General features: G+C 44.8%; 1 protein-coding gene across 2 annotated transcripts in view; it reads left to right on the top strand.

Annotated features, from left to right (window-relative positions):
* Positions 1-12,728: 12,728 nt before the first annotated feature.
* Positions 12,729-23,280, top strand: part of Slc4a4 (solute carrier family 4 member 4) — a 322,837-nt gene continuing 312,285 nt past the window's right edge. For both annotated transcript variants that reach the window (XM_052198847.1, XM_052198846.1), the window contains exon 1: positions 12,729-13,261. The gene's annotated coding sequence lies outside the window, so the exon portion shown is untranslated. The remainder of the gene's footprint in view (positions 13,262-23,280) is intronic.

The following is a 23,280-nucleotide window of genomic DNA, read 5'->3' as shown; positions in this document are numbered from 1 at the left end:
TATATGCCTAGCGACCGGCAGGTCTTCCCTATTTAAAAAAAAATAAACAGACATAGTAACATTAAATGACGTCGTAGATCAAGAGGACTTAACAGAATCTACATAAGATTTCATCCAAAAAGATTTTTCTCCACAGCTCATGGAACGTTCTTCAAAAGAGATCACATATTAGGGCGTAAAACAAATCTCTACAAACACAGGAAAATTGAAATAACTCCTTATAGTCTATCTGATCACAGTGGAACAAGATTGCAAATACATAGTAAAAGAAAATCTAGAACTTACACAATTTGCAGAAATGAATGATGAACTTGTTATTTTATAAACCAAGAACCAAATTTTACAAAACCCTATGAAATTGGGAACACAACATACCCAAACCTGGGAGATACAATGGAAGAAATCCTAAGAGATACATTTATAGCCCCCAAGTGCTTACATGAAGAAACAAAGAGATATTTTTTAAAAAAAGATTTATTTACTATATATAAGCACACTATAGCTGTCTTCAGACAGTCCAGAAGAGGGCTTAGGATCTTGTTACAGATGGTTGTGAGCCACCATGTGGTTGCTGGGATTTGATCTCAGGACCTTTGGAAGCACAGTCAGTGCTCTTAACTGCTGAGCCATCTCTCCAGCCCTAACAAAGAGATCTTCAATAAATAACGTAACAATGTCCTGTAGGGTCCTGGAAGAACAAGTCAAACCCCAAATCACTAGACCACTTAAGACCAGTGAGGAGTCAATAGACTGGAAACAAACAAATAAAAACCAGGAGAGAGAAATACTTTATCTTTCTGTTCTTCAGCACCCTTACCTCATGTGTCTATAAGACCACTGACTCTCTTGCCCAAGTCTCTTTCCAAATTATCCGTTTCTCCAGTATCCTCTAGTGCTTATTGCTTGTTTTAGTTCTCTTCATGTGCTGACCAGAATTCTTAGGACTACAATTCATTATGAACAGGTATTTATTGACTCCTAACTCTGGAGGCCGGGAAGTCCAGGACCAGGGGTACTGCTGGCATCTGGTGAGGACTTTCCTGTGGTGCCACAAGGGAGAGAGGGGGAGGGGGATGGAGGGGGAGGGGGAGAGACAGGGATAGATGGATGGATAGATAGATTGGTCTTATAAACGCCCCAGTCCCCTGAGTCTCACTACTCCTTTGAATTCTTACTCCTTCTGCAGTGGCAGTAAGTCTCAGCACGAGCTTTCTTGTGGGCCAGTATTCAGACCACAATGCTGTGTGTGGGAAACCATTCTTCCGCTCCAATCCATTCTCCAATCAGTTCTAAGAATAAACTTTGCAGTGCCTACATTTGATCAGTCATCCCCCCGCTCCCCACCATGTTGTAATAAGATCCTAATTCCTTCCGGGTTGGTAGTGCCCTGTGAGATGTGGCATCCCCCTCTTCCTCTGGATGCCACATTACCACCTGTTTCCTTCGGTCCTTGTGCTCCACCGTTACTCATCTGCCCTCAAGTGTCTTTGAATTTTCTGGTCCGTCTGCTGGATTTTTCCCTACATCTCCCAGTGCAGTTGCTTCATTCAAGGGGCGGTGGCTGTGTCAGGCTTTTCTGCAGCACTGAATCTCAACTATTTCATCTCAGGGTACTCAGGGTTCTCTCCTTTATTTTTCTACTGATTTCTATGACCAAACTTACTTTACGTTTGTTTATTACTTACCATCTGTCTTCCCACTAGAACTTAAATTCCCTCTAGTCAGTGGCCTTGTCTGTCTTGATTGTTCAGTTCTTCAACACTTGCTGGGTCTTGTGGAGAATAGGCATTCTATAAACATTTGATTGAATAAATAAGCGCAAAATAGTTCAGTACAGATGGCATTGTGTGGCTCAGTCTCCACAAATATTTCCCCACATTTTACCCAGTTCTATAACTTTTTACAAAATGATTTGTGTATAAAAAAAAGACTATGAAAAACAGAAACATCCAGTGTTTTCTGGGCTCATTCTTTTTTTTTTATTCGATATAATTTATTTACATTTCAAATGATTTCCCCTTTTCTAGCCCCCCACTCCCCGAAAGTCCCAGAAGCCCCCTTCTCTCCCCCTGTCCTCCCACCCACCCCTTCCCACTTCCTCATTCTGGTTTTGCCGAATACTGTTTCACTGAGTCTTTCCAGAACCAGGGGCCACTCCTTCTTTCTTCTTGTACCTCATTTGATGTGTGGGTTATGTTTTTGGTATTACAGTTTTCTAGGTTAATATCCACTTATTAGTGAGTGCATACCATGATTCACCTTTTGAGTCTGGGTTACCTCACTTAGTATGATGTTCTCCAGCTCCATCCATTTGCCTAAGAATTTCATGAATTCATTGTTTCTAATGGCTGAATAGTACTCCATTGTGTAGATATACCACATTTTTTGTATCCACTCTTCTGTTGAGGGATACCTGGGTTCTTTCCAGCATCTGGCAATTATAAATAGGGCTGCTATGAACATAGTAGAGCATGTACCCTTATTACATGGTGGGGAATCCTCTGGGTATATGCCCGGGAGTGGTGTAGCAGGATCTTCTGGAAGTGAGGTGTTCTGGGCTCATTCTTAATCTCTTTAACTTGTAATTGATTTCCTTTAACCTTCATGTATTCATTGTCTCATTTATTCAGTTTTTAAGCTTGAAATTTTAGATTGCTACAACCATTGCCACCACTGTTGTATGTGTCAGCACACACTCTCGTGATGCACACAGAAGCGGCTCATTTGCACGTTAGTGTGAGGTTGAAGGACAACCTTGTGGGGGTCAGTTCTCTTCTTCCACTCTTTATGGGCTCTGGGGATCAAACTCAGGTCTCCATGCATATATAATTGGGTGGCAAGCCTCTTGACCCTTTGAACCATATCGTAGGTCTGATTAATTCTCTTTTTAAAAAGCCCATTGTAAGTATGGGATTGTACAAAAAATACAAACAATATATATATATTTAAGACGCATGTCTTACTTTTACAACCATTTGGGGGAGATGAGGGGGTGTTGGTCAGCATAATAAAAGCCTCAATGTGTGGGTGGCAGTGGAACATGGTACATCCAAAATATTCTCCGTGAGGAGGAGGGCAAGAACTTAATGCTTCATTGGTTACAGTTCTTATTGTCATGACAAAAACCCTACAAGGAAGTGTTTGTTTAGACTCGCAGATGGAGTGGACAGTCCATCACGGCAGGGGCGTCATGGCGGCGGAATGTGAGGTGGCGGCTCATAGCCATCCAAACTTGGGAGGCAGAAGAGACGAGAGCTTATGCCCAGCTCTGCTTCTCTCTTTCCTTTTTTCTTAGTCTAAGACCCTAACCCACAAAGTGGTGCAGCCCACTTTTAGTGTGGATGCTCCCACTTCAATTAACTTAATCTAGAAAACCACTCAGGGATGGGCCCAGGTGTTACTTCCATGGTGATTCTGAATCGCATCAACTTGACAAAGATGATTAGCCATCCCAGGGTCGGCCTAATGGTGAAGATGATACAGTTGAAACCAGCATTTGAACTAGGGCTTTAAAAGTCAGGTTTTCAATGGGTAGCCCGTGGAGTGGAGGAAAGAAAGCATTTCCATTAGCGCACATGGTCTGAGACAGGGACTGGCTCCAAGAAGGTAAGTGGCATGATTAAGAAGTAGGTTGAATGAAACACTGAGTTGGGTTTGGGATCTGGGGCCACTCCAGCCTGTTGAAGCCATGTCATAGAAATCTACTAAATCTAATCAAGGTAACTTAGTATTCATTCAATGGCTGATGAAGAACCAGTGGGAGCTTCCAGTTGGTTTTGTTTTGTTGATCCAGGTGGGACAAGATCTTAACCACAACAGAGCCTTTGGAAGGTTATGTCATATTTCTGAGCCCATCTCTTCAGCTGTAGACTACAAGGATTTAAAAAAAAATCTTGTCACACAGTTTCTACAAAGATTAGGAAGTAGGTGACAAAAGCAGCCATTATTGATCATTGATCGTAACATCGGAGTTATTGGATTAATTATTTAATAATAATTTAATAATTTATTGGATTAATTATTGGATAATTAGTATTATCCTGGCCTGTTTCCATTGTCTGGAATGGTGGGGTCTCGGTTTGTTAGCACAGCTCCGTGCCACCTTGTCTGAAATATTTTCTTGGACATTCTCTGTGATATCACCTCCATCTTCTTGATTACTTTGCTTTTTATTCCAAATGGGAACTGCAGTGTCCAGGAAGCTTTGAACAGCTGCTCCTCTAAGTCTTTTACTCTGCCAGCATGGATGAAGTCTTAAGGGAACATAAGTTACACTTTTAATCAAAGAAACCATCATAGAATTTGAGGGTCCCCTACTGGGCAGAGAAAACTTTTCAGTAAAGACTCCTGCTTTATTCTATTGCCCTCTTCTCTCTCCTTCCCTCCCTCCCTCCCTCCCTCCCTCCCTCCCTCCCTCCCTTCCTCCTTCCCTCCCTCTCTCCCTTCCTTTCTTCCTTTCCTCTTCCTCTCCCTCCTCCTCTTTCTCCTCTTCTCCCTCCTCCTCTCCCTCCTCCTCTCCCCCTCGCCCTCCTCCCCCTCCATTCTCTCCTTCTCTCCCTCCTCCTCTCTCTTCCTCTTTGAAAGTTTGTTAATACATCCCCTGCTCTAGAGCACTAGGTTATTGGTTCCAATACATACTAAATGTATGAAGAAATAGGAGTTCTGAGAAGGAGGGCTGATTATGTCCCTCAAAAGATCAAAGCACCTTGCTTCAGCACTCAGAAGAAAACCTCACAGGCGAAAAAGAATGTGAGCAAATGCTCCCTGTTCCAGCTTCTGGTTCATGCTATATGTTCTGACACATTTTCATCAAATGCCACATTTTTAAAGTTTAAACAAGAATTGCTCACTGAAAGGACACATGTTGAAATTCATCACCGATATCTGTGTGATTTAGGGTGAGATGTTATTTTTTTTAAGTGGATAAACACTTAAATATAATGTTAATATTCCTAGGTCCAGGCTCAACCTGGACACCATATCAACAACAAACACAGTCCCCTCCAACACCAATACCCAGAAGATTATCTCTGCTCTCTGTTTTAAAATGAAAAAGACGGTTATCTGCTCTATATTTTTTAAAAATAAAAAGTCAGAGAGTTGAAAGTCATAGTGTAAGCAAACACTATGGTCTCACCAACCCATAGGCCAATAGCGATGGCTTTCAAACGTTTTGTTCACCACCATGCACCCCAGTGGAAGGAGCGCAGAAAGGAGGTATGTAGTGTAATTGAAATGAGAAATAAGCAGCACAGAAGGCCTCACTATAATTATTCATGATAAAACATAATCTTATTTTTGTTTTGGTTTTTGGAGATAGGGTCTCATTATGTAGCCTTGGCTGGTCTAGAAGTAGCCCGGGGCTGACCTCAAATGTAGCGATCCTCTTAAGTCTGCTGGGTAAGTGCACCATGACTGGCCTGCAGTTATGCTAGACAAGGAAATAAAACCAAGACACAGCATCATTTCCAAACTCGGAACCTCTGCATTTGCAAAACGGAGTGTTCAGAAATGCGTGCAGAGGTTGACGTGGGGCTGTGTACATGCTCCAGCAGGTCCAGCTGGGTCTGAGAGTTGGATGTAATTTAGAGGTGGCCCTTGTGTGCATTTCTTTCACAATTAGCTGACTCCTCTGGATCAGATGTTTAAGTTCCCAGAGAAAGAGCACTGCAAGCTTGCTGGGAGTTCAAGGCAGTGAGATGGGGGCTGGCCATAAACTAGGGGTTTGGAAAATCACGTAGTTTCTTCTCAAGAGAGGTGTGGTGTCACTTCCAACGATATCAGAATTAGAATATTACACAAGCTAACTTCCTGAGCAGCCTTGGAATGCAGTAGCAGCTTTGAGCTATTACTATTACTGTTTGTGGGGCTGCTGGGAATTTTGTTGCCAGATAGTGGCTGCTGTCAATCAAGAACCCAGGCTCTGAGTGTTCATTAGCAGTGGGCAAGTCTGGAACCCTGAAATCAGTGAATACGGAAGATGGGCTATCTATCACATGCACCCCTTACTCCCTGAAGCTTGTGTTAGATGTCGAGACTGCCTTCAGACAGAATTCGCCTCAAAGGCACACCATTTAAAAAAGTGTAATATGATCAATCAGCTGGAAACCACAAATGTAAATTATGCAAAGGAAAATGTATAAAAATACCAGTGGTTTTCTCTGAGAAAGGTACTTTTTAATCACCATCCCACCTATTTCAAGGTTTTCTTTCAGAGTAAAGAAACTTCATTGCTTTAATAATGGAGAAAAGAACAATTTTTCAAGTGAGATTGCTCTCACCAGAAGTACGGCAAGGCACTTGAGAAATTTTACTTTAAAATTTTATAGTTTATTTGCAGGCGCAGAACATATCCCTCTGAAGATCTTTTTGTCCCCACACTGATGTGACTGGAGCCCAGAATAGTACTGCCACTGGGGGACCCAGGTCTATTGTGCCACATTTTGTCTATCATCTGGGTATTCATTAAAGTATATACTCACTCACATAGAAGTACTCTTAGGCATGTAAGTGGGTTTATTTACATATTTTAAATTCCAACTCAGGTTAAAAATCAGCAACCTGCTCATATAGTTAAAAATTTCCCCCAAACACCAGCCATTCAATGAAAAGACTTCCTCCTACATCCCCTCCTAACTCCCTTCCCTGGAGGCAAATGTGGCCTTTATCCACTACCTTCCTCCGTTAACGAATATATTTTGTACATATACAAATAAATATATTGATGCAGTCTAAAATTTACAGTGTAAGAAGAATGTTGTCTTCAAGATATCATGGTCTGTGAAATATTTTATTCAAAATGACACACCGTGGTGAAGTAAGAGTCTCTATGTTTAATGTGTTGAGAGGCAGGGAGTGAGAGCATTTATTTTATAAGTCGTTCGTCATTGAGTTCCTGCCACATGTCCCGTTGAGTTGCTGTTAGGCGTTGCTGTACTGCACATCTTGTTGAGATCCACGGGTAGCATCATCTTAGCCCCTGTGTCCACCCCCTTTGTCTTCTGAACTCTTGCCCATCTCCAGCCTTCATTTCTTAGAGCCAAAGGATTACCATTCCCCTATGTTCCACATATGGTAAAGAAAGACAGTGTTGATTTTTTGTTTTAATTACAGAGTGATGACCAGGCTAACCAGGGTCTGAAAACAGGGGTAGCGAGGACCTGTATCCACGGGCCTCCCATCTATGACTTTACAGCACTTAGCACTGTGACATAATGGAAGATATCTTGCGTGTTCACTTGTCCACCTTACCAAGCAGGGACCCTGCTTCCTCTGGGAAGCCATCTCTTACAAGAGTCTTTGAGAAAAAGTTAATCGGTCCACAATAAATATCTATTGGGCTGAGGAAATAGTTTAGTGGGTAAAGCGCTCACCACACAACCCAGAGTACTTAACTTTCATCCAAAAAAGAATCTGAATTTTTAAAAAAAGCAAACCAACAAAATTTGGAGTGGTGGCATGTGTTTGTAATTCCAGTGGGGCTGGGAGGTGGGGACAGGTTGTCTCTGGGTTCACTGGCTTCCCAGCCTATTCTAACTGATGAGCTTCCAGCCAGTGAAAGGCATTGTTTCAAAAGAAAAGGGTGGGTGATGCCTGCCTGAGGATTCACACACACACACACACACACACACACGAACACACACAGGAACATTCACTACTTGTGTGGGTGATCTGTGTTGTGTGGGGAATTAAATAGCCTCTGGTGAGGAGTACAAAACTAGAGTCCATAAGACAAGTTTTCTTCGAATAGTCTTTCTCTGGGAGGGGGGCAATTTTAGTATTCATATTTTTACCTTGCAGCATTTGCCACATGTCCATCTGGCAGATATGAGGCTGTAGTGCAGTTAGTGATCAGAAAGGGATATGAATGAGTTGGGACCAGTTCTAGCTAGTGCTGGGTCAGCCTGCAGGGGAACCTGCCGGAGTGTTGGAACAGCCATCTACACCATTCAAGCCACAGGCAGAATGGGAAGGGCAGCTTTGAAGAAGCCTGCCGTATGGGTTTATTCATCTCTCAAGCAGGTGGGAGGCCAGCTGGACACAAAGGGCAAACACCTGTGTGTCTGAGGAGAGGCTGATATGAAAACACACACACACACACACACACACACACACACACACACACACACACACACACACACACAGTATCAGGGTCCATTTTGCAGAGAAGTCTGAAATAATTCTCCCTGATGCTACCTAAGAACAAATAATCTTTAATCACAGCTATAGGTTTGGAAGCTTGTTTCAACTGTTTTCCTTCTCCCCTAAACAGAGAGGCCTCTGTCCTGGGTTAGTCTGATCCTTGACAGGATCCCTGTAGGAGGGAGAGACTGAAAGACTTGCCTAAGATTACCAAACAGTAGCCGGTGACACATGTGTCAACAGCGTTCTGAAAGATTTGCATATTTCTCTATCACCATATTGTTCCAATCTCACCAGAGGAAACTGTTCTGGTATCCCCTAATGGACTTATTACTCTATGGGTAATTTATATCTCTTAATTTTACTGCTAAGAGAATCAAAGTTAAGAAAGGCTGAGTGTCTTGCCTTCTTTAACAGAGATGGGATCCTGTTGTTAGCAACCAGGGTCTCTTCTAATATTTGACTTGAGGCATGTGCTCTAAAACTGACAGTTGGATGTGGTCTACAGATTATCTGCTAAAGCTGCAAAGCAACATATGACACATGTTTAACCAAATAAAATTATTTTTCCCAGCTTATGCCATCCTGACAGTTTGCAAAAACCATCTTCACCTTCTTCCTTGCCTCATAAAAAGGGGCTGCAGCTATTTTTAAACCCAAGGTTTGTAGAAGGGAATGTAGATTATAAATCTAGGTTAGTTGAATTTATTCAGGAATTTGTCACGCTGAATATGAACTTTCTTGACTCCAAGTAAAAGAAAAATGAGAGATGAATTAGATTATCCACATCTATACCTCTCTCCCTCTCTTCCTCTCCCGCTCCATACCTCTCTCCCTCTCTTCCTCTCCCGCTCCCCACTTCCTCTCCCTTCCCCCCCCATCTCATCCTCTGACCCCACCCCTTCAGGTTTATACCAGACTAGTGGCAGAACAAGAAGGAGAGGCCCAAGTTTCTTGCTCTCAGGTAAGGTGGTGGCTACACTGACATAGGAATAGCAACGTCAACGAATCTTTGTTGCAATAGTGTTTACTAGCAAAACAATTCCAAGTCAAAACAAATATCAGCCCAAAGAAAACCGTGTAACAAAATACATGTCCAACTTGTACAAATGAGTGGCCTATTTAAAAAGAACTCCAAAGGCAGGAACAGCTTTTTATCAGCCCTTAACTTCTGGAGGCAACAAGATACAGTGTATCCACTCCCTCCTTTCTGTTTAGGTCTTGTCTTAGTTAGGGCCAGAGATGAAACGCCATGACCAAAACAGCAAGTTGAGGAGGAAACAGTTTATTTCTCTTAGACTTCCAGGCCACAGAAGGAAGTCAGGACAGGAACGTAAGCAGGGTACAAGAGCTAATGCAGAGGCCATGGACGGGTGCTACTTACTGGCCTGCTTCTTGTGGCTTGCTAAACCTGCTTTCTTATAGAACTCAGGACCACCAGCCCAGAGGCGGCACCACCCGCTGTGGGCTGGGCCTTCCCCCACTGATCACTATTGAGATCACTAAATGTCTTACAGCGGGATCTCATGGAGGCATTTCCTCAACTGAGGCTTCTTTCTCTCTGATGATTCAAACTGACACACAAAACCAGCCAGTACAGGTAGGTCCCCTATGAGAATTGCCGGAACGTTACCTTTATTTTTATAACTGCAGGATAAATTCAGTGATACTTCTACTTACCTCTCCTGATAAAATAATGAAAAGATTCTAATAAAATGTGCTTATAGGTTCCATTATCTAGAATAAGTAGCAGCAAGCACCACTTTTTTTATTTTATGAAATGAAAGCAACTTAAATACGGAAGTCTTTAGGACCTAGTCAAAATTACACAGAGACTGAGGGAATTCTACTGTGCTAATCCTATCTGCAGGGCAGCTCTGTGCCCTACTACCACTCCACGATTAAGTGCAAGCCTAGTAGTTGTGTGGTGTTGGTACATATCACACCCTCCTTTGAGGCCATACATTCATTGAGGAGCCCAGGGCTAGAGCTTCAGAAACCTTTTATCTGTGTTGTCTGAGGCAGGAGGCTTCATCACCTGCCACCACTAGGTGGTGCTTGTCATTGACACACAGCTTCTTGCAGGAAGTTTTCTGTGTCTCCACTAGGGCTGTGGGTGGGAAACAAACTTGATTAATAAACTAAGTAGTAAATGGGTAGGTAGTTCAGAGGGCTATAAAGCACAGAGAACTATTGGTCAAAAAGCAAACAAGCCATTACCAGTTAGGATTATACTAATTCCACCAATCTTTTTCCGCCCCCTGGATACTCAAGCCAGACCTTGCTCCTGACATGCAGGTGTTCTACTATTGAGCTAAAGCCCAACACCCTTACTCCCTTTATTGTGTTGTTTCATTGAGAAAAGTCTTGCAATGTATTCCAGGCTGGCTTTGAATTCACTCTGTAGCCCAGGCTGGCCTAAAGTCCTTCCATGTCGGGATTACAGGTGTGCTCTACCATATCCAGCCTTTTCTGTTCGTTCTTTTCATCCTCAAACTTTGTGAGCCACAGGAGAAAAAGAGCAGGTTAATCTTTCTCTCTGTTTATAAGAATCAAAGGTGATATAGTGCATATGTTAGGACAGGTTGGGGGGAATAATTAATAATAATAATACCCCAAGACCCTTAGGATTTATTGTCCTCAATAGGAATGGCAGAAGCAAAGGTGACCGACCACACACAGAGTTAACACAAAGTTAATCATGACCTTTCCAAGGAAAGCACATGAATCTCTATTACTGGACAGTAATCAATAGGAGAGGAAATGGAACATGCCTTTTTAATTGTGGGATCGCAAACACCAAGTGGAGGGTGACAACAGGGCTAGCGGGCTGTCGGCCAAGGCCAATTCTTTTCTCATTAATTTAAGACACATACCAAATTTCGCTCCACAGTACTCATTCTCACCTCCCACCCCCACTCTGCTCACCAGCTCTATACCTACCCCCTTACAGGGCAAATCCTTGCCAATCTTGATAATAAGATGCCTCCAGGGGTTACCTATCAATTTGCATGAAGGGCATTTTGACATATTGTACAGTCAAGCACATGGGAAATGTGTTTCTTGGACTTTTCCTTTCTCAGACAGTCACTAAAGCTGACTATTCATGGCGGGTTCACGACTATAATGAGAAATTGCCAGCTATGTTGAAATACATAATCCACAGCGTGAAAAACTGCTGATTAGCAGTGGCAAATTCTTAATACAAAAGTGATTTCTTTTTTTTGCTCATGAGCTTTGGGGTTGCTGATTCTTGCTGTGTGTTTAGGAGTGACAGTTACTTTAAACATTAGCCTAGAGACAAAATATCATTGCTCAGGGGGGATTTAAAGGTCACCTCTTGTTCTGCCTTCCCTTCTCAGTTGCCCCTGTCGCTCGGCCTGCAGTAGGTTTTGTAGAATGTGTGAACATGAACGCAAGCCAGATACGACAACCGCCAAACACATGACATTAGTGCATTTTAATTTCAGACATTAGGCAACTTGGGGTGGTTCCCAGTGCTCGCTGAGTGTTGAGTAAGGGTTTTACACACACCAGCTTTCCCCAAACACAACCTCTGTATCTGCTTCTCCAACCACGGGGCGGGGGTGGGGGTGGGGGTGGGGGGAGACATCACCGATCTTCTCCAGTTCTAGATACTGATGGAAAAGAAAGGAAGGAAAGGAAAGGAAAAAAAAATAGTGACTCTACCATTATATCTATTTCACCTCTACACTCAAAGTCCCCCTTCTCTGGTATCTTATTACCTAGTTAGAAGTGTTGGGAGCAAGAGTTAGTATGTGAAGTGACTTCTCCTGGGCTTATGTGTTTGGGTGGCTGTGTGGGATCTCAACTGTGACTTTCACATACAAAATGCATGAACAGGAAACACAGACATGCTTGCACCGTATTGTTTTGCGGCAGAAGCCCATTAAATGGCCACTCTACCGTAGTTTTCAGAACATTAGCTGGTGTCTGTGCTGGCAACTGCTCACACCTTAAAGGACTGATGGCAATAGGACTGGGTTATTGACATAATTGCGATTTGCTTGGAAAAGGGTATTTAATTAGCTCCAGCAGCATAGTAAATATGAAAGATCATTTATTCAAATGCAAGAACCTGCCTTGGATGGCTGAGGGTGTTTCCTTAACTCAGACATAAGCCACCAATGACACCCCTGTGTCCTCAGCCATCCTTTGTCAAAAAAGATGACTGGTGACTTGACACTGGGCGCTGACAGCACTTTCTTTACTAACACACCCCAAGTTTTGTAGAGTAGCATCCGGAATGATCTGGGCTGGGAAAAAACCAAAACAAAAAACAACTCAGGCAACTTCAGGTTCTTCCCTTGTGGGGGAACTGAGGCCAGCTGGATGAAACGTTGAACCCATCTCTGGGTGCGAGAAGCCTAGCAAGGTGAGACTGTGGGGTCGGGAGCCAGATGCCCCCCTCCAGCCCCGGGAGGGCGCGGCGTGTTGAGCCCCCAGGGAGGGCGGCGCGGCCCGAGGCCCCTCCCCTCCGCCGAAGCCCGGGCGGCTGACGCCGAGCGGCGGCCGGGAGCCGAGGGGGCCGGGCGGGCGCGAGCGAGGGCAGGGCAGGGGGCCGGCCGAGGCCACTCGCCGCTTTAAATATGGATCGCGGGCTGGCGCTCGCCGCACAGCTTCGGCCGCTTAGCCCATCCCCGAGCCCGGCCCCGGCTGCAGCGTCGGTTCCCGGCAGCCACACGGAGAGCCGGGCGCACACGCGGGAACTGCGGGAGGCAGAGTAGAGCGGAGCCGCCCCGCCACCGCTGTCCCCTCCCCGAGGCCGTCCCCTCCGCTCCGCGTCGCCGACCCTCCGGCGGCCGCCCTCGCCCCTCGGCCGCCTCCCGAGCGCACGGCGCGCAGCCACCCACCCGGCGCCAAAGTTGCGACCGCTGCCCCGCGCGCTCCGCGACCGGCCGCGCCAACTTCCCAGCCCACGCCGCCCGGGTCCCCGCGCTCCCCCGCCTCCCAGCCCCGGCGGCGCGCGGGGCAGAGCTTAGGTGGCGGCGGCGGCCGAGGTGGCGGCGAAAGCGGCGGCGGCGGCAGCGGCGGCGGCCGCTGCAGCCTCACACTCGGTCGCCAAGCTGGAGGAGCGACGGAAGCCCGACCCCAGGAGGTGAGTGGCCGGAGCGGTGGCAGGGAGGGTCGGCCACGTCCCCAAGCCTCGCCCCCCGCGGTGGGCAGTGGGTGGAGGTCCCGCAGGGTTCGCTGGCGGCCTCGGTGCGTCCAGCGAGGGACAGAGAGAGGTGGGGGGGGGGGAAGAGAGAGAGAGAGAGAGAGAGAGAGAGAGAGAGAGAGAGAGAGAGAGAGAGAGAGAGAGAGAGAGAGAGAGAGAGAGAGATCGAGATCAGTGGTGGCGGGCTGGGCATCCCCTGGGCTGGCTGCCTGAGAAGTGTGGACACCGCTGCTGTTGCTGCGGAAAAAGTACTTTTTATTCCGTCTTACTGCTCAGATGACGACTTTGGGTGGTTCTGTTTTCCCCCTACTGCATAACCGCCTGCACGTAACCGGGCGTTGTTGCCACGACTCTGGGGCCAGTGGACGCCGGGGCTGGGCTCAAGAGCAGTGACACTTGTGTTCCCTTGAGCCAAGGTGGTCGCGGTGTGGCTGGGAACCTGCCTGAGGGGGGACACACCTCCAGACCCTTAAGTTGTGGAGGTTGGGGGTGACAGTGCCATCGAGGCCCCGGTTCCTACTCCACTGTCCGCTCCAGGTCCAGGGCATTCGCATCTCTCCCTGGCACGCCGGAGGCGGGGGTGAGTCAGGCAGATTCTCTGCAAGCCGCACACATTTATTTGCAAGGGGGAGACAGAGGTTAAACTGGGATTTCTGTGGGTTGGCGACGGCGGAGCTCTCTCGCAGGTACTGGGCAGCATGTGCGTCTTGGCAAGGGCAGGTGATTCCTTTCTTAAGTGCATTGCACTCACCCTTTGCCAGTCCGTTAAGAACAGCCGCCGAGCGACAGCAGCTAACTGCAGCAAGCTCTATAAAGAGAAAAGTTCTCCGGAGAATAAAAGGGGAAAAAGAAAACCCCTCCACTTGGGAAACGCCAAGAAAGCATTTCTGCCTCAGCTCTAGCGTGTAGAAGCCCTTCTCGGTTCCCAGTAAATGTGTAGCTTTGCTGTCCCCCCCCCCTTCCTGGAGGCCCCACCTTCTCAGCATAATTGCCTTCAGCAAGTTCTTCCAGTCTGAAGTTGAAGTGCTCAAAGCACCTTACTCTCCCCCCCTTGCCACTTAACTTCTCTCTCCCTTTTCACTTCAGTGCCAGACCAACTTGCTCTGGGTGAGAACTCCCCTCCCCGGGGCTGCAATAACGCGCTCTCAAATCCTGAAAAGGTTCTTTCTTGAGGCACAGCCCCGAACTTCCCTTTCTTGATCAGGTTGCAATATTATCAGAATGGAAGTGTGTATTGCTCAGTAGTGCCCATTCACACTGTGATTTGCAGAGAGTCTTCTCTGGCAGCCAGTCCTGTGCTCGGCAGCTCAAAGACTAAAAAAAAAAAAAAGTTTCTAGGAACCCCGGTCCTTGTGTTTGTCACATTAGCGAAATACTTTCCAGTCATTATTGTACCTTAGACCGAGGCTATTTGTACTTCATTCAAACGAAGCCTGCCTGATTTGTGAAGCTTTCATAGCAGGGGAAAAACTTTTACTTTCATTTTAAAGTTAAATCTGAACAGGATTCTGCTCTCCTACATCTTAAGTTGTGAAATTTAATAGTTTTACCATATCTCCAAGTATAGGTGAGATGGTACAAAACTCCCCTACCTGGGTAGGATAGGAAACTTAACTTCTGCCATGAATTCTTGAGGCATAGGGCACTTATATGGAGAGACAGAAAATGGGATATTTTGCTAGTGCCAGGTATATTTGAGAAAGTAGAAACCCCTTACCCCTGTCTATTTTACAGCATGAAAATGTCAGTATCATTATCTGTTTGAGGGCTATTTTTGAAGATATACAAGGCAGGTGAGCTTTTCAGGTCATCAGAAGCTGATGTATTTCTTTTGGTTCACTGTTGTCAACATAAGAGAGCTCGCAGTGTTTGCAAACAAGTGCCATCACTTTAAATGCAGACATTTGGATTTATAGAGATTCTGTATAAAAGGAAGACAGGCAACTGTAGTGGAGGAAAAGAACCGCGTTGGAAGCCAGGCAACCTTTGGGACATCTCCCAGCACACCCTGGTGGTAATCTCATTTTTCACTGAGCTCTGGCAAGTGCAATTTGAAGATTCTGATCTCTTGTTCTGATAACACACGGGATAGTCTGGCCCTTGCTCACAGCTTAAAGGAAAACAGCACTTAAGGAAGGAAACACACTGGTGAATCACTGTGGGTAATCAGGTTTCCCTGCCTGCCTTTGAGGGCGATGCAGTCCAAGAGGACTGCTATTGTTAGGGGAGCCAGTCCTGGGAGAATTCCCTGCTGCTGAAGTGTGGCCAGGATACTCTGTCAGCTTGTTCCTTGGTGTTCGTTTTAAACACTAGGAATAAAGTCTTAAGTCTGGATTTGATGCATTATCAGGTCTGGGTTGGAAAGAACAATGATTAAGGTTTCCAAGGGTTATTTTTATTTTTTTTAAAATTTCAAAATGGAAGGGATCAGGGAACATGACTGATTGGCCCGAGGAGGCTGTAAAGAGACCACTTATCTTATTTGATGTTGCTTTTTCAGGACAACTTGAAGACCCATGAAATTTGTTTTTAATGGGATCCTTTAGCAAAATGAACAGTTAGAAAAAACCCAGGAACCAAATAGGACTTTACTGAACTAGATACCACTACTTTTGCATATAGGTGTTCTAGGGGATAAATACTGTTTCTTTGCTATAAGGTCAGGGGTGCAAATATTTTTTGGCCTCACTTCCAACATTCAGACACTTGGTACATGTTGGTCATCGATGCTTGTGTCCTAACTTGAAGGCATTTTGTATACCCACCACCGCATGTGTATTTTTTCCATCCATAGATGTGGATACTTTTTTTTTTTACACAGTGCTATCTAATCTGCATATTTATACACAAAACCACACAAATTCAGAGGTGGCTCATTTTATTTTATCTTCAGCCACATTGACTGCTTTCACAGTGACCCCGAGGCTACGACTTGTACTGCATTTCTCGGCCTCAGCAGAGAGTGCCATGACAGTTGACAAGGCTTCAAAGGGAGATGAGAGTGTGATGGCCGTGCCCTTGTTTACCTGCTGTGAGGTGGAAGAGAGAAAACACTTCCTCGTCCTCTGCACGAAGCGCGCAGTGGTACACTCCTTAGTAATAATGTCCTTGTTGTTAGGAGCTGTATTGAAAACGGATGGCAATAGAAAGAGTAATAGCAGTTAATGGTGAAACCATTTTCATCTGTTGTTTGTGGGATCCAAAACATGGTCTTCTTCCCTGAAAATCAAGCAGATGGAAGAGTTTTTTTTTTTTTTTTTTTTTTTGTGCTTAGCTGGGAGACTCGAAAACCAAGACAAAGAACTTAAAAAAAAAAAAAAATACACCCTGGGAAGTTGAGGCTGGAATGCACAGTCTGTCTGCAGACCTCTCCTTCATCTTCATCAAATGGCAGTGGTGAAGAGGATGGGTGTTATTCCAGCCACACATGGAGAGGGTAAAACAGATGACAGTCCATCCCGCTTAATGTGACCTTCATCACCCCTAGGCCATGCTGCCCATCAGCGGTGCCCACCTGCTTCAACGCTGAGGTTTTAGATTCGACAGTGCTGCAGGTGGTACTCCGGTTGATTCTCAGTTTGGGTGTTATCAGTTATAACTTCAGTCTTGGGGGCTGTCTTAGTCAGGGTTTCTATTCCTGTACAAACATCATGACAAAGAAACAAGTTGGGGAGGAAAAGATTTGTTTAGCTTACAGTTCTAAATTGCTGTTTATCACCAAAGGAAGTCAGGACTGGAATTCAAGCAGGTCAGGAAGCAGGAGCTGATGCAGAGGCCATGGAGGGATGTTTCTTATTGGCTTGCTTCCCCTGGCTTGCTCAGCTTGCTTTCTTATAAAACCCAGGACCACCAGTCCAGGGATGGCACCACCCACAGGGGCCCTCCCCCCTTGATCACTAATTGAGAAAATGTCCCACAGCTGGATCTCATAGAGGCACTTTCCCAACTGAAGCTCCTTTCTCTGTAATAACTCCAGCCGGTGTCAAATTGACACACACAACCAGTCAATCCAGGGGCTACATTTATTTTCATGCAGAATTCACACAGAAGTAAAGTACACGAAGCTTTGCCTGGGAGGCTGCCTAATGATTGCTGGGATCTAGTTCTATGGTCATCTCTTTGGCATGCTCTCTCTACAGAAAGGCTCTGAGCAGCAAAGCGACGAAGACATCCATAGAAGAGGACCTCCGTCACTCAGGAGATGTCTTAGAGTCTTTGTCTAGGAAGCACATTTGAGTTACAATTGCTATAAGGCCTCTAATATCACAGTCAACAGTAAACAAGAAAACAGGATAGAAATGGGCTGAGGTTGGTAGGCACATACAAGATGCTGAGCTGGCTGAGTGGGCAGCCTGTCTGTAAAGGAAGAGGAGGCCAGGGGCCATAAACAGCAGCAGCAGATAGAGCTTAGACTTTGATGGTGTCATGTATGACAGCCCCCCCCCTTCTTCTTTTCTTTGTTTCCTTACTCTTTCCATCAGCTTCATCTATTTAAGTTTTTATTGAGGTACAATATGTAGTCAGAACATCTCAAATGCCATTAAAACATCACCAAACAGCTCAACAATCTACTTGAGTGAATTCATCCCTGTAACCAGCATTCACATCAGGATGCAGTCAACGGAAACCTCAAAGGCTCCCATCCCCTCCGGTGTGAGCCGCTCTTTCTTTCCGGAGTCCCTTCTCACTCCTGAGGCTGTAGGTTATCTTACCTGTTACTCGACTTTCTGTGAGCGAGCTGTGTGGTGTGTGCGTGGAGGTCTGACCTTTCTCTCTCTCTCTCTCTCTCTCTCTCTCTCTCTCTCCTTCCTTCCTTCCTTCCTTCCTTCCTTCCTTTTTTTTTTTTTTTTTTTGAGACAGGGTTTCTCTGTGTAGCCCTGGCTGTTCTGTAGAACAGAACTCACTCTGTAGACCAGGCTGGCCTCGAACTCAGAAATCCGCCTGCCTCTGCCTCCCAAGTGCACCACTACTTCCCTGCAGGTCTGACCTTTCTTGTTCCATGCTGTGTTTGGGAGAGTCAGTCTTGGTTCACCTGTAGCAAGTTTGTTTACTCATTGTTCTGAGGCGATTTACTTCTGGGGAATAGCCTGATAGATACATTTATGTGTTTCCATTCTTGATGAATACTTGGGTTGTTTTCAATAGTTGTCGATTATGAAGTGTGCTGATATATGTATTCCTGAATATATCTTTCAGTAAGTGTGGAGAACTTAGTAACGTGTGTTGAGTTCTCTTGTTAGATTTGGTTTAGTAGATGGTATCTTCCCTCAGAGTTGGTACAGAGCCATCCTTCTACATGCAGTGAATGGGAGTCTTCCACAGACATCTGTATGAACAGTGTGCCTTTTGTGCATTGTGCACCTTCCCTAGTCTGTATGAGTATATCACATCAATGATTTGATTTGCACTGGCCAGTGAACTTCATTTTTTTTTTAAGATTTATTTATTATTATATCTAAGTACATTGTAGCTGTCTTCAGATGCACCAGAAGAGGGCATCAGATCTCTTTATGGATGGTTGTGAGCTACCATGTGGTTGCTGGGATTTGAACTCAGGACCTTTAGGAGAGCAGTCAATTCTCTTACCCACTAAGCCATCGCTCCAGCCCCTCAGTGAACTCTTTCAATGTTTATCAGGTATACCATTGATTTAATTATTATTGTCATTTTTTTCTTTGTTTCTGAAGTTTCTGTCTAATATATTATCTCAAGAAAGGAAGGCTTTAATACCTGGGAAACTAACTTCATTTTCTTGTTTAGAAAGCACAGCTAGTTGGGCAAACTTGCTAATCAGTAGTATCTTCTGCTAAGTACTGTCAGTGTGTAAAGAGCTGAGGAACATTTGAACTTGACTGTCCCAATGGTAGGAATCTATAAAACCAGCTAGTTGGGCAGACTTGCTAATCAGTAGTGTCTTCTGCTAAGTACTGTCAGTGTGTAAAGAGCTGAGGAACATTTGAACTTGACTGTCCCAATGGTAGGAATCTATAAAATCCCATCCTTAAAAAAAGTAGCCTAACATCCAACTTTGATCTAACACTCTAAGGCATGGAGAACTGGCCTTGTCCATTACAGCAACTCAATATGAGTCACACGTCTTGTAAGGTTGCCTTGCCCAGCGTTTGATGGAGACCTGCTTTCAGAAGACACAAGAATTGAAGACCCAAATGCCTTACACTACCCAATATTTGATTTGCAGAATTTAAGAAGTTGTCAGTTTGTTTGCTTATTTATTTATTTATTTTACCAAAGTCACTAAAGAACTCAACTCACAGAGGAGGTTTCAGGCATTCACCAAATGAGCTTTATTAAGCTTTGTTCTGACTTACACATGAGCTAGTTATTATCATCACTGTGTTCTGCAGTGCTCTTATTTGTGAACGGTGCCGGGACCCAGAGCAGTTGCTGGCATATTAATAAGTGCTTGGCTCACTGAGTGAGCACCACGTTTTGTTATCTTCCTTAGGTTTTACTCGGAGTAACTCGAACTGTGGTTTGCAGGCTTTCCTCTAAGTCTTTTACTTTCTGTTGATAAAGCTGACATTTGAACAGGGTTTATGAAACATTGTGTTGGAAATTGAGTCTGAAGAGCCAGCAGTTTGGGTTCCTCTGTTTCGTTATATGGCTCCTATTAAGTCTGGGCCCCACGTAACCCGCAGCAGACCTAAAGCACCCTTGAAAAATGATGATATTGCTCTTCCCTCCATGGATGGTTCCCCTAAAGCCTACACACCATATATTTTTAGCTTGTGTAATTAGAGTGCTAGGCAACACATCTCCAGATCTAGAATACTGGAGTGGCTCCTCCAGTCTGGAAACTTTGGAAACCATGTTGCTGCACAGAGTTGAACAGTTAAGGGAGAATACCCACTGAAAGCTGGAGCTCAGAAAGGACTCTTTCCACCCAGTGTGGATACAGTGTTGCCCGCATATGCCAGCTGTAATAGGAAAGGCAGGTGCAGAGCACACCCGTGCCAGCACTGAAGCAGTAGCTCCTAACTCCTGATTCTCAGCTAATGGTTGATTTTGAGAGGTTTTTTCTTTTGCCTATTTAAATAGAATTAAAATGTGTGTGTGTGTGTGTGTGTGTGTGTTGTGTGTGGCGGATCACAGGGTGCTTTTAATCAGTGGTAGCTTTCTTTCATTTTACAAATATGGCTGGCACTGCAAGGAAGATGGGTTTTTATTTTTATTTTTTTAAAGACTCTACTTATTTTATTTTGAGTGCACTGTCACTCATATGTTTGGTGTGTTTAGACACACCAGAAGAGGGCATCAGATCTCTCAGATAGTTGTGAGCCACCATGTAGTTGCTGGGAATTGAACTCAGGACCTCTGGAAGAACAGCCAGATGCTATTAACCATTGAGCCATCTCTCCAGACCCCTGGAGCAAGGGTTTTTAGGTGGACATCTGATTGCAGTTTTTACCCAAAGGCTGTTTTTTTTTTTCTTTCTTTTGTATTGGGACTTATTTATTTATTTCCTTGCGTGTGCATGTTCTCTCTCTCTCTCTCTTTCCCTCTTTCTTTCTCTCTCAGGTTATTTATTTATTTATTTATTTATTTCCTTGCGTGTGCATGCGTGCGCTCTCTCTCTTTCCCTCTTTCTCTCTCTCTCAGGTTATTTATTTATTTATTTCCTTGCTTTGTAGTGCTATTGACACTCTTTGTTAACTTTGGTCTCATCACTTAAGTGCAACCGTTGTTGTTTTGTTTTGCTTTTGTAATACTCTCCTGGGCAAGTAGCACCACTTCAGGACCACATGCCAGGTTGCATTTACAAGGATGCTTACATTTTAGATGTATACTTCATCTGTGCTTGACCCAAATGGGCTGACTGGATGGGAAATAGTAGACAGACATTGTTTTCTGGTAAAGGCATGATGCAATGGGAACTTGGAAATGAATACAAAGTGTGGCCATGCCTTGTTAAACTAGTACCTCAGAGGGTTTTCATCATACACGCTTACTTGCTGTGGGTGACTTCATTCTGAGAGGTTAAACTGATGGCTTTAATGCTGATAAATCTGCATTATGTGTGGAGACTGCTTTAGCTATGCTGTCAACAAGGAGCCTCCCTTTGATGTCATTCAGCACTTGGGATTTTCGAAAGATTGAGATTATGGATTTTTTTGGAGAATAATGACTTTGTGTGTGCATATATTTTTAATTAAGAGTTATTACTTTAAAATCATATATGGATGTGTATGTCTGCATGTGAGTATATATACAAGAGTGCAGATGCCCAAAGACTCCAGAAGAGGGCCACGGGTCCCCTGAAACTAGAGTCACAGAGAATTTTAAACTGCCATGTGAATGCTGGGAATTGAACCTGGGTCCTTGGGAAGAGCAGCCAGTGCTCTTAACTGCTGAGCCATCTCTCCAGCCCAGGGATAACTGTTTAAAGAATTGGATTACAATAGCTCTAGTATCTAAACTGGTATAAAACAGAAGTGAATACACTCTTCATGTCTAGTGCCCTCAGCAGGGAAAGCTGTTGTCTACATGGCTTGATGCCACAGACCTAATGTCTTTAATTCACGATTTTATAGGCACTTGTGTATTGGTGGCTGCGCACTAAGGCCCTCCTCTTGGGAGGTGCATGACCACAGCCTCAGCAAGACAGCAGTTGAACTGTTCTGCACATTCCTTCATTCCTGGGACCTCTATGGACTGTGACTTAGGAATGGGAGACATATTAGCAGAGTTGGGCCTCTTGGTATGGAGCTGCCATGGTGAACTGTTAATCCACACTGACCACACCCCCCCCCCACACACACTCACACACACACAGAGTGGTATTTTAAATATGCCTCGACTAGCTCAATGGTTGGGCACTTCCCAACCTCCTTGCAGTTAGCACACACTCCCATCCAGTATTCCCAAGTTAACACCTTTCAAAATCTATATTTCATCTCAGTTACCCCAGAGCCAATCAGGGGAGTGGCCCCAGGCCACTTTCCTGGATTCTTAGATGGGGGGGGGGGGCTTTAAGTCTGCTCTTTCTGCTTCTCTGTCATGGTGTGGTCTGTCCTGTGCCCCTCTCAGGGCAGAATCCCCTTCCTCTTGTCCCCTGTCTTCTTGCCCATGAACCCTAAAAGTCCCTGCTCTTTCACCCTGCCCAGCCTTTGACTGTTGGCTCTTTATTGATTAATCAAAAACCAGTTGGCGACTGGGACCCTCAGTATCTGGACAATTTTGGGAGCCGAATTAAGACAAAGCATCAGAACCAATCCCCGACAGGGAGCTTGCTGAAGTCCCGATGATCACAATCAGTCACCTCTGGAATATGCTGGGCATTAACTGATCAGGCAGAAACACAAGGCTCACACATTCTCACCATTACAGGTTGAGCTTCTTTGCCAGGGAGATGAGAAGAGGCAGATCCAGGGATGTGTCAAAGGATTTAGATCAACGAGATCAGATAGATTCCCTTGAAGATACATTAAGAAATCAAACCAAGACTCACCCAGAAACATCAGAAGAAAATAAAGCTGGAACAATCGGATTTTTATCTTCTTCTGAAACGTTTGGCCGTGAGTTCTGACTGAATACTCACCGCTCACACACCCTTCTGCGCTGTGCTTTAGCTTGCTCCCAGGTGAGCATGCTGTTCTATGCTGAACACTTTTTCAGTCTGGAGGGGAAATGCATCTTTCATGCTGTTGCCTTGACTGAATAAGCCAGGGCAAAAAAGATTTAAAACACCCATGTTCTCTGAGTTGGACTTCAGGAGGAGCTGACCGCAGGTAGCAGCCGTGATTTATTGTTGACCTGCCTCTCTGTCCACATCATGTGACAGTTGGGATCCAGTGACTTTGGGGTAGAACTTTGTTAGAAGTATTTGTTTTCTATTATTGATCCTTGAGTGCCTTATTTGTTCTCCGTGTTGGACATATTCTTACTATTTATTTGAGATTGAAAGTATTAGTAGTGTCTTAAGGCTTTATATTTTATTT

The sequence above is a fragment of the Apodemus sylvaticus genome, chromosome 11 (genome assembly GCF_947179515.1).
Source record: "Apodemus sylvaticus chromosome 11, mApoSyl1.1, whole genome shotgun sequence".
NCBI lineage: Eukaryota > Metazoa > Chordata > Mammalia > Rodentia > Muridae > Apodemus > Apodemus sylvaticus.
This window is presented reverse-complemented; position numbering and strand designations above follow the sequence as displayed.